This window comes from Rattus rattus, chromosome 3, assembly GCF_011064425.1.
Source record: "Rattus rattus isolate New Zealand chromosome 3, Rrattus_CSIRO_v1, whole genome shotgun sequence".
Classification (NCBI taxonomy): Eukaryota; Metazoa; Chordata; class Mammalia; order Rodentia; family Muridae; genus Rattus; species Rattus rattus.
The window spans coordinates 38566241-38578317 of NC_046156.1; the positions used below are offsets into that span (position 1 = coordinate 38566241).

The 12077-nt window shown below is 46.4% G+C and overlaps 1 protein-coding gene and 1 pseudogene across 1 annotated transcript in view; both read right to left on the reverse strand.

The window, feature by feature from the left end:
• Positions 1-12077, reverse strand: part of Alg14 (ALG14 UDP-N-acetylglucosaminyltransferase subunit) — a 72544-nt gene that overhangs the window by 47851 nt on the left and 12616 nt on the right. The window lies entirely within an intron of this gene.
• LOC116895162 lies at positions 483-2589 on the reverse strand (annotated as a pseudogene).

Sequence of the window (12077 nt, forward strand, 5' to 3'; positions counted from 1 at the left end):
AGTTCTATTTTGACACAGAAGAAATGAGATAGAAAGCAGGACACATGGGGTTAGAGGATGAAGCTTTTAAAGCCAGGCTAGAAAGTACATCCTGGAGCCCAAAGGAATGAGACACTGGCCATTGTTAAAAGGGGACTGTGATCAGATCTGCATTCAAGAAATACCACTCTGACAACTAGGAGGAAAAGCAGACCTGGGAAGGGGCGGAGGAGGGAACTGGGAGACAGCACACACCTATCAGGGAAGGGCTGCTGTCTGTTAGGATGGAAGAATGAGGAGAGTAAACAATGGGGAGGAGGGGCTTGGGGGGGGGCTTGGGTGGTTCTTCTTTCCAGCAGGTACTGTCGTACCCTGAGAAGAGAATGCAGGAAGGGACAAGGACATCAGCGCACACCCTGTGCTCACTGTGGTCTATTCGTCTGTTCATTTAGTTTGTTTTTTTTAAATGAATGAGGCAATTTATTAGCCCAGCATCCTTTGTTCTAATGCTTCTGGTTGGCAGCGGCCACCTGTCCGGCGATCCTGTCCAGATCTCTCTGTCCCTGAGGTGTTAGCTTGCAGCCCCCATCTTGGTCCTTTTCCACCATTTTCCAGGGGCTTGGAGGACCCAGCGGGCCACACTCTTAGAGTCTCTGCTGAAGTGGCTGGGCCTGACACTGTTTCTCTGCCGTCCTCCGTAGATCTTGGTCATGGAACCAACCCCTGCACCACCACAGAGGTAGAGGTGCCGTGCTGTGGAAGCAGCTCGTGTATAGAACCAGTTCTCCTCATATGGGGCAAGCTCTTTATGTTTGGCCAGCTTGACTGTGTCCACCCATTTGGGACTTTCAGCTTCCCAGACTTTTTGAGGAAGGCTGCCAGAGCTCTGACGAACTCCTGCTGGTTAACGTCTTTTGATACTACTGTGGAAGGCTTCACGCATGCCAGGCGAGGACCGCACCATTCAGATTTACCCTCAGTACCTTCTTAAATGTGTGTGCATGCGTGCATGCATGTGTGTATGTACATGTGTGTACACGTGTGTACGTGTGTGCATGTGCGCACGTGTGCACATGCGTGTGTACACATGTGTACATGAACGTGTATGTGTGTGTGTGCGTACATGTGTAAACCCTGAGGCCAGAGCAGGATGAGGCCTTCACCCATCACTCTACTTTATTGCGTTAAGCTAGTCTTTCACTGAACCAGACACTCACGGTTATGGCTAGGCTGGCCAGCAGTAAGCTCTCAGGATCTACCTGCCTTTGCCTCCTGCTTCTCCGTTCACGCTCAGCTTTTCCTTCCCATAGGTGCTGGAGATCCCAGCTCAGGTCCCATGCTTGCACAGTAGGAACCTCTGCCCACCAAGAAATCTCCCCTGCCTCTTGGGAGACAAGATCTCACAGACAGCTCAGGCTGGCCTTGAACTTGCTTTATAGTGCAGATGACTTGTTCTACCTCAGCTTCCCAAATAGCTGCAATTATAGGCCATGAGGGCCAGCTGTAGACTGGTTTTGAGCATAATTCTGCGAAGCAGTGAAATTCTCCAATTACAAACTGTATTAGGAATATATTTTTTAGGGACGGTCAAGATGGCTCAGAGGGTAAAGGTGCTGTTCCCATGATCCACACAGTGGAGGAGAGTCATTTCCTGTAAGCTGTCCTCTGACCTCCACACATGTGCACATCTGCACACACCCACACATCTAGACACCCACAAAACAAGATCAATAAATATAAACACACTTTTAGGTTGAAAGGGGGCCGTAAGAGGCTCTGTTTCTGGAATGAGGGCACAGGCTGACTGGTGCTGAAGGAGGCCGAGATTTAGGACTTGGATTCTGAGCACAAAGCAGCACATTCTGGAGAGGCATGGCCTAGAGACACAGCCTCACTTAGAGCTGGCAAGTCAGCCTGAGAGGCGGCCGAGGACCCCTGATTACCTAGGCTTCCAAACTTCACTAAAGAAGACAGAGGCCTAGAGAGGTTGACTTGCCCAAGCAGACAGAACTTGACATCAGCAGTACCCGGTCTGGAGTGAGCAGCTCCCCTGCCTCAGTCAGGCAGTCAGCTGCCGTCAGGTCCTGCTCACTTCCCTGCACAGGTCACTACAAGGTCCCCAGTCCATCCTGCCTAAAACCGGAAGTGAATAACCATACAGCCTTGCTACTCAAAGAAATGAGAATCACACAATCCCTTGGGTGGCTGTGACTGTCAGGCCGCAGAAGCACTTCCTGGGCCTAATAGCTATGGAAAGAGCACCAGAGTGTTCAAAGGAAGGACACAGGGAATCCCCCCCCCCCCCGTGAGCTACATATTGATTCACAGCAACAGGAAGATAGTGCAAGTCTGGGTGTGGTGATATATAACATTTGGCAATAAATACATATTTTCTTACTCAGATATTTTGCTCATTTCATCTTAATCTATTCTGAGTTGAGGCATTTTTCTGGGTAGAGGTATTTTACTTTTACACAGACCTGGATGTAGTTAATGTTGTATTTTTATAAAAAGACCAGGATATGTTTTATAGAGCGTGGTATGGTGAGGTGGAGGGGTGCCTCAGCCAGCCTATGCTGAGGCAACCCTTCCCGCTGAGGTACCAGCCATAGACGGGTATAGTGTAGAATAGAGTTTATTTAGGGCATGGGAGGAGAGTTTAAAAGGGAGGAGAAAGAGAGAGAGAGAAAGAGGGGGGAGGGGGTTGCCAGGAATACATGGAGAGAAAGAAGGGAGGAGGAAGGGGAGAGAGGGAGAAAGGGGTCAGGGAGAGAAGAAAGTGAGAGAGAGAGAGAAGGGGCAGAGAGAGCAAGCCCCTTTTATAGCAAGCCAGCTGTTGCTAGGTAACTGGGGCAGAGCGTAGAAGGAATGCTAATAGTTAATGCTCACTAGAATGACATACACACATTAGTCATAGTTAAGACTAGAACTGCAGCTGGCGATGGTGGTGCATGCCTTTAATCCCAGCACTCTGAAGTCAGAGTCAGGCAGGATCTTTCTGAGTTCGAGTCCAGCCCAGTCTATAAGCAAGTTCTAGGATAGCCAGGGCTACATAGAGAAACCCTGTCTTGAAAACAAACAAACAAACAAAAAACAAACCCCTATTCCCCAAATAAAAACAAAACAAAACACAAGAAAACAAAGAAAGAAGAGAACTGCACTGAGCAAGCAGAGGTGACGAGTTTTACATCCGAAGTGAAACCCCAGAAGGGCACTCAGGGCGCTAACAATCTTTCCCAGAGGTGCTTGGGTATTGTTGGCAGTAGACACCAAATGCATTAAAAGTCAAAGTCTCAAGAAGACAGGTAGTCCCAGTCATCAGTGAAGGCAGCACCCCACCTTGTGGAAGAGGGGAGAGTTGTATGTGGAAGCTCGCCAAGTCTGCTTTAGAGGAGCCATTTTAGGGATCTTGCAACCATAAGATTTCCAGAGTTATATCCAAACCAAACAATTCAGAGAGAGAAGAGAGAGAGAGAGAAAAGCCAAGAAGAATACAGTACCCAGATTTCTGTGCTTACAAAACACACACACACACACACACACACACACACACACACACACACACACACACACACACTTCTAGATATCAGTGCATATGTTATAGTTTGTGCTCCTTTAGTAAATAAATACTCCACGTGAGTAAGTATTTATTTCCGTTGGCCCTCCTCTGCTGTGAACACTATTTGGATCTGTACTGACTCCCTTCCTGTTTGGTCTTGTTTTGCTTTTCTGGTAGCTTTTGGTATCTTCTTTTTGACATTAATTTTGAAACCTTAGCTGATTTACCTTGTTGTGGCTACAGTTTGACTGGACCTTGTCCAGACCTTTTTGCCTTTGGAGCCCAGGGTCTAGGAAGTTCTCCTAGGCCGTCCATCTGTCTGGGCCTTTTCTCCTGTTTCCTGGCCTTTTCTGGGATATCCTTAGATACACAGTTGGATTGTCTAATGTCCTCACTCTTTGTTTTTCAATTTTTCTTACAGTTTATAGCAGAATCTTCAGTGTTCTTGTCCAGTGCTTTACAGATTTAGTTTTTAATCCTTGCAATAAAAAATTTAATATCAATAAAAAAACCTAGAGTGTTTTTGCGTTCACCAAAAATTAGATCTTATTCTTGGGAACATGATAGCCTCTCATTTCTTTGAAAATAACTGTTTTCTTTTAAGCTTCCCCAAACCCTTTCCTTTTCTCAGAATTCCTTTTGCTGATTGCTGGTTTCGGTTCTTACGTGAGTGTCTGATAGTCAGTGGCTATCAGCTCAAACCAGTGATTTTCAAGCAGAAGAGGGGAAGCCTCTTCCCTAGACCACAAAACAAGAACTGGAGTCCTTCAGGGCTGTTCATGGCTGGTGGGTGTGCATGGGGTGGGAGGTATCATTCATGGCATCTGGTGGAAAAGGCCCAGGCTGCTGTTAAGCATCCTGTAATACGCAGATCATTCTCCAGAGACCCAGAGTTATGAGGCCCCTGTGTCATCAGCCAGGACAGTAGGAATGCCTAGTTCATGTTAATGAAACATGTGGAAGTGTACGAAGGTAATACAGGGTAAAAAACAAACGGGACCCATGTGCTAGACCTTGGAGTTTTGTTCTGTGGGCAAACTACTTTCTTCAAAATTAATCTTTAATTCCTTGCCTGGAAGATATAAACGGGATATTCTGGGAACCAGTGCAGGAAATAGAGCTAAATGGTAAGTACTAGGGGGACAGGGAAACCTGTTCTTCTGAAGCCCCTGTTTCCTAGGTACTATTTTACCCTGTCCTCAGTTTGTCACAGTAACATGATAGCTAACACCTTCACAGCTCAGGGTTATGGCTCTGCTCTTCTACCTGTCTGAAGTGGAGAGTCTGAGAGCACAGCTGGTGTCTGTGAAGGCTTCACCCATGCTGTGTGGCTGTACAGGCTTCAGAGACAGTTGATGGCAACATTGTCATTTATTTACTAACACCACTAGTGATGCTCTTATAAACATGTGTGTGGTGTGTGTGTGTGTGTGTAGATCAGAGGGCAACATGGGGTGTCTTCCTCAAATGTTCTCCACCTTATTCATTGAGGCAGGGTCTCTCACTGAAGCTCACCAATTTGACTAGGCTGGCCAGCCAGTGAGCTCCAAGAAGTAACCCATCGCTGCATGACCAGCACATATTACAGGCATATGTTGTACTGCCCAGGTTTTTACGTGGATGCTGAGAACCCAAACTTATGCCACACTGCAGACAGTTATTGACAGAGCCCACCCCCAAGTTGACTCTACTGGGGCTGGAGAGATGGCTCAGTGGTTAAGAGCACTGCCTGCTCTTCCAGAGGTCCTGAGTTCAAATCCCAGCAACCACATGGTGGCTCACAACCATCTGTAATGGGATCTGATGCCCTCTTCTGGTGTGTCTGAGGACAGCAACAGTGTACTTATATATAATAAATAAATAAATCTTAAAAAAGCCTTATATTATTACGGTTTCCTTTCCAGCTGCACAGAGCAAGAGAGGTACGTGCTTTCCTTATATTCTGCACAAAATTCAGCAAAAATTCTGACTACAGAACTGCTCAATTAGCAGCCACTTTACAGTTTTCAAGAAATACTTGAGGGATAGAGATGGTTAGGAGTGCTTGCTGTGCACCTGTGTAACAAATTGGTTGTGATTTCACATTATCTGTATCCCAGTGGTTGGGGGTGGATAGAGACGGGGATTCCGGAGTTGCTGACTACTAGTCTGGCCGACTCACACACTTGCACACAACCCCTACACACATGCATATCCCCCAAACACACTCAAGAAGTATTTTATTGGGGGAAGGCAAGGCTTTGAGCTACTTACTACCTTGGACAGAGAAGAACATGAGGTAAACTGATATAAATATAAGAACTGCTGCAAGGGGTTTGGGTGGAGAGAGTCGTTTTTCTGTCATGCTGGGGACCAAATGCAAACCCTTGTGCATCCTACAGAAGCATCCTAACGCAGAACTATGCATGCTCTCAGCCCTGTGAAGAACATCTGGAGTACAAACTTCCTGCAGGTGGGAAGGTGACTCCCAGGCTACGTAATGTTTCCTAACTCAAGACAGGACAATCTAAACCAAGAAGAAATGACAATAATATTTAACAGGGATGTATGACTTTCTTTCTTTCTTTCTTTCTTTCTTTCTTTCTTTCTTTCTTTCTTTCTTTCTTTCTTTCTTTCTTTCTTTCTTTCTTTTTTTTTTTTTTAACTAGGAAAGAAGTAGAGAAGACTCCTGTCTAACCCTGACCAGATCAATCGGTGGCGCTGGTAATATCCGGCCATTCTGAAAGCCTCCTGAGTTAGCTCAATGTTCTGGAGTGTGCTGCCACCTGGTGGCAGGATGAATGCATGGCCCCAAACACAGCAGTCTTTCTGCGAGGAAAGTACAATAGAAATTCTTCACCAGCCCACTGGAGGGACTTCCCAGGAGCAGTTTTCAAGCCTTTAGGGGGAACATATGTTGAATAGAAGAGAACAAGGGATTAAAGAAGTGAGCGGTGGCCAGGGGAGGAAGAAGGAGAGAGCAAGCAAACGTGTAGGACTTAGGGAAGCTTTGCCTGAAAGCAGGAAGCACCTGCAAAACACTAGCTGTTCCAGCCATGGTGGAGGCTGCTAGGTAAGTCGGGGTGATACAAGACACCACAAAGACACTCAGAGACAGCCTTTCAGAGTGTGATGGCAAAGCAACAGGATCTCACACGGGGAGGGCGAGCATATATATGTCATTTTAGACTTATTTTATTTTATGTGTATCAATGCTTTATCTACATCCATGTATGTGAGCCATGTTCACATCTGACGTCAATCTCAAGGGGGTCAGGAGAGGGGGGGTCTCATCCTCTGGAACTGGAGTTACCGATCGTTGTTAAGACACCACGTGGGTCTGGAGACTGTACCCGGGTCCTCTGCAAGAGCAGCACTGTTAGCCACAGAGCCGTCAGCTGTCCAGGCCGACGACAGAATCCCTACAACTGCCCAGACGAAGGCTCCCACCTCACGATTTTTCTCCTCAGACTCCTACCAACCCTCCCGGAAATTCTGTTAACTCTACTTCAGCAGAGTAACAAAGACACCAGAGAGAAGCCTCAGTGGTTAGGAGTACTCGTTGCTCTTTCAAAGTACTTGGGTTCGATGCCCAGCGCTTACATGAAAGTTCACAAACACTGCTAACTCCAGTTCCAGGCGACCCAGTGACCTCTTCTGACCACGGGCACCAGGGATGCACACGGTACATATACATATATTCAGGTTGTAACTTTCAGATACATTAAAAAAAATCTGCCAGGCAGATGGTGGTGCCTGCCTTTGATCCCAGCACTCAGGACCCAGAGGCAGGTGGATCTGTGAGTTCAAGCCCAGCGTGGCCTACAGAGTGAGGTCCAGGACAGCCAAGGCTACACAGAGAAACCCTGTCTTGAAAACAACAACAAAAAAAAATCTAAGAAAGAGACCAGCTGTTTGCCTTCCTCAGACCTGGACTAGTGAGAGCCAGCTGGGAGGCTGCAGGAGCCTCCAGCCCCTCGGCTTTGCCTGTGCAGCACAAGGAGAAGCTGTAATACAGACGTCAGACCCTACCGCTCAGCTGAGCACGCTCTTCCAGCGACCCCCAAGTTCCTCAGAGTGAGAGAGGAAACTCTTTGAATGTCACATGCTGCTCTGCCCTCTTTCCACCTGCCTTCCTGTCCTTCCACTCTGGATTCTGCCACGGGACCATGTCTGGGAATATCGTCACACTCTGTGGCTCTGTGACGTGCCTTGCAATGAAACACCCCTCCCCTCAGTGAAGCCCACACTCCAGGCCCAGTGAGCAGCTGCATTTGTCCCACTCCTCCCATGAAGCCTCCACAGCACTGCTCAGCTTTCGATGAGCTTAAAGTCACTCTAGCTATTGTGTCTGTCTTGCTGTAACTGAGTGCGGCCCAGGACAGCAGGAGTGGTCTCGGGTTGATTCTGTTAACAGATGACCCTGAACTAGCCACAACAATGTCCATCAAGTGGGGCAAATACTCAGAGCTGAATAAAATGTTCTAAAAAGAACAAGAGTTTTGCCACCCACACTCAGGAGGCAGAGGCGGGTGGATCTTTGTGAGTTCAAGTTCAGCCTGGTCTACATACGGAATTCCAGGATAGCCATAGTTACATCATAAAGAAACCCTGTCTCAAAACAAACAGAAAACCAAAATGATTTTGACTGCTTTTATGTTAAATGATATATTTATATATTATCTATATATCTAGAATATACCCATACTTATTTGTTTTATATTTAGTGTCCTGGGAAGATTTCACTGCTATACCCATATCACTTCCTTGTATTAAAAGTCCCTTCCCAGCATTTCCTTTGCCCGGCTACTTCCTCTACGCCAGCAAGCGAAGCAGCTGCAGAATTCTTGCTTTATCCAGCGTGTGCCTCACACTTTTTCAAAGCTGACTACTTGATAAGCTTTTTACTAGTTTTTGTTGTTGTTATATATAATTACTTATTTAATACAAGGTTTTATTTCCTATTTTTCAGTATTTATACCTACCATTTGTTTCATTTTAGGTGGGAGGTTAAAAACAAGAAGTGGAGTGACTAATGGCAGTGACTTTTTATTCCGCTTCTGCTCTTCAACAGTGCCTCTAATGGACACTGGCTTTTGGGCTCAATTATATTTTTTATATTAAGGAAACCACTGAAGACATTAGAAATTAAGTAATGGTGACAACGAAGTGCTTTAGGAAGCTAAACATGGACAGCTGTGGGCATGAGTGTGACCCAAAGCCGACTGGAGTCCAAGTCGCTGCAGCGTGTGTGAGATTTGTGCCTAAGCGTTTTCTCTGTAGCTTGGCTTAGGCAGATATGTAAAATCATGAACGGAGGCGTGCGTTTTACTGAGAACAGAACCACGTGGATTTGGGATAGCTGCTACGTGTGTCTTGGCCCCACAGATGTATGCTCTTGCATAATCCCTGGTGTTTCAACAATCTACCAGAATGCAGACTGAAGCAGCGACAGGCCATCTCATGTCAGCACACTGTTCAGCTTAGCCTTCTAACCACAGCGACACCCGAGTAGTATAGAAAAGGTAAACAGGCATAAGAATGCTTGCAGAGTATGTGTGTATCAGTTATGATGCTTACCTCAGTAATTAGGAAAACACTGAAAGCAATAAGAAAAGAATGGCACGAGCTGGAGGGATGGCTCAGTGGTTAAGAGCAGTGGCTGCTCTTCTAGAGGACCTGGGTTCAATTCCCAGCACCCACATGGCAGCTCCCAGCGGTTTGTAGAACCTCAGTTCCACCCTCACACAGACACACATGCAGGCAAAACACCTATGCACATGAAGTAAAATAATAAAGAACAGAATAAAGAAAAGAATGGCACATCGCTGGGTGTGGTGGTGTACAGACGGGTCTCTGGGCTACAGAGTTAGCTCCAGGAGAGCCAGGGCTACACAGAGAGACCCAGTCTCAAAAACAAAAACAAAACAAAACAAAAAACAACAAAACAAAACCACAAAACCCCCCACAAAAACAAACCAAAAAAACAAAGAAACAAGAAAAACAACCAACCAGTGAAACAAACAAACCCCCTACAAATTACCAGGCAATCAGTACGAAGTACAAGTAGACGTATGTGTATTAGCACAGGAAGGCATCTACAGCAAGATGCAGAATTAAGTGGGGGGAAAAAGCTGAAAACAATATATAGGTTTTGATTTATAAACTAGCCCCATAGGCCCTAAAGCCCCTCAGCACAGTCTATATGGCTACACGTATGTGTATTAGTCCGTGGTGACACGCTCACATGCATAGGGGGACCGGCAGGACCCACTCCAGCCAATCCCTGCAGTTCCCTCTAGAGTAGGCGGGGAGAGTGACGATGGATGCCCACTCTTTACTGTGGACCATGATTGTCTAAACTTTTCAAACTAAGGAACAAAAGGGAATAAAATAAGGGGAGAACAGAAGAGAGGAAAGGGAACTGGCCAGTGTCAGAGCTGTTTCTAGAATCTATGCAGTGAGTGATGCTTGATCCTTATCACAGCACGTTTTCCAGAGCCAGGACTTGAGGTTTCAGAATGAATAAACAATCACCCTTTCCTGGAAAACACCCGAAGGCTAGAGACCAGTGGGAAAACTCGCAATAATGGAGGTTGGCTTCACTTTTTAACCTTCCCTATCCATTTTCAAGGACTTCAACTGTTGAACGTGTGAATTCGTCATTCTATGATTTTAAGTGTAGTTTAAAAAATATTTTGTTCCAGTGTTACAGAGCCTTTTCCCTTATTCATATGATCTGAAGGGGCCAACTCCGGATCTGACAGAAGTAGCCAGGAGTAAAGCTGGGGGTGGGCTGGTGGGGGGGGACTTAGGAAAACAAAGGCACCCATTCAGAAGCAAATACAAGGATAAAGCAAAGCCCTAACCCTCCTGTCCTTCCAGGCCTGGCTGGGTGGAGGTGGAGGTGGTGGTGGTGGAGGTGGTGGTGGTGGGGGTGGAGGTGGTGGAGGTGGTGGTGGTGGAGGGAGGTGGTGGTGGAGGTGGTGGTGGTGGAGGTGGAGGTGGTGATGGAGGTGGTGGTGGTGGTGGTGGAGGTGGTGGAGGTGGAGGTGGTGGTGATGGTGGTGGTGGTGGAGGTGGTGGAGGTGGAGGTGGTGGAGGTGGTGGTGGTGGTGGTGGTGGTGGTGGTGGTGGTGGTGGTGGAGGTGGTGGTGGTGGTGGTGGTGGTGGAGGTGGTGGGGGTGGTGGTGGTGGTGGTGGTGGTGAGCTGTCCTGCTGAAGCCAGCCACCTCAGGAATGGCTCCCCTACTATGCACCTCAGTTGGAGGCACCAGTTTCTCTTTATTTAGAACGAATCCCAGTGGAGACTCTGTTCTTTAGAATTTCCCGGGCATTTGTTTTCACACTCGGTTTCACAGGCGAATAGTCCTTTCTGGGAGCCGGGGTGTAAACTCTCCGGCCCTCAGTCAGTTCTCTGGTCCAGGCTGGTGTCAGTAAAAGGGAGGGTTTCTCACATGAGGAAGTCAGTGAAGTGACTCAGAGAAAGACAGAAGTCGACTAGTCCAGCCAGATGATAAACCGAGAACTCTCATTTCTCTCCACTTCTACGTCATAAACACAGTATCTAAAATTTAATACCATTAAATAAAATCTGGGGTCTGCAAAGATGGCTCAGTGGCTAAGTGGGCTCCGTGATCTTCCAGAAGCAGAATCAGTCCCTAGCACTGAACTCCTACGGCACACACGCATGCCAATTCACACACACACACAAATAAAAATAATAGTAACGATAATTTCTTTCTATCTAAATAGAAGGAATAAAGTTTGGAGGAAGTTTCCTCTGTCATTTAGTAGTTGCATTTTTAAATTTTAAAACTGTAAATATGCTGTACCTATCATAGATAATACTAATATATAATAATATATAATAGATAATATCCTAGATAGGTTGATAATGATACTTTTCTACAAAGTGGCCAAAACATTTAAAAATCCACTGAATTTTATTTGTTAAAATTTTATTTATTTTGTATCTTTTTTTCTTTTTTGGGGGGGTGTGTTAGAGTCTTACTCTGCAGTCCATGTTGGCTTCAACCCCCTATATCCACCAGGTTAACCTTGAACTCATAGCAATTCACATGCCTCAGCCTCCCAAGTGATGGGATTATGGACGTGACTCACCATATCCAGCACCATAAAAACTGTGTACAAGAACAAGTCATAAGCCAAAGAGAACACTCGCCTGTCACTTAGTTAACTCTGAGGAATTAACGGGTGGTGTGTCTTTGGGTTTCTGGAAAGCTTTACTTTGGCAAGAGCAAGCATCATTAGGGACAGGAGTTCAAGCTTCTCAGCGGCACCAATGTGGATCAGTGTGCTCTGATTACTGGAGTGCTATGGGTAATACGGTACAACCACAGAGGGCAGTTACTGTCTGTGTTTTGAATCAGAGCCCATTTTCCAACTCACTTCAGAAGTCTTAAAGTTAAATTCTAAAGAGACGGCTGACGGCCTATAGGAACAGGAGTATTGCGGATAACAAGGAAGCTGCAGTTGGCAGCTATTGGGGAAACAGGTGAAGAAAGTTCGGTAGGGGTGGGTGCCGTTTATAGAAGCA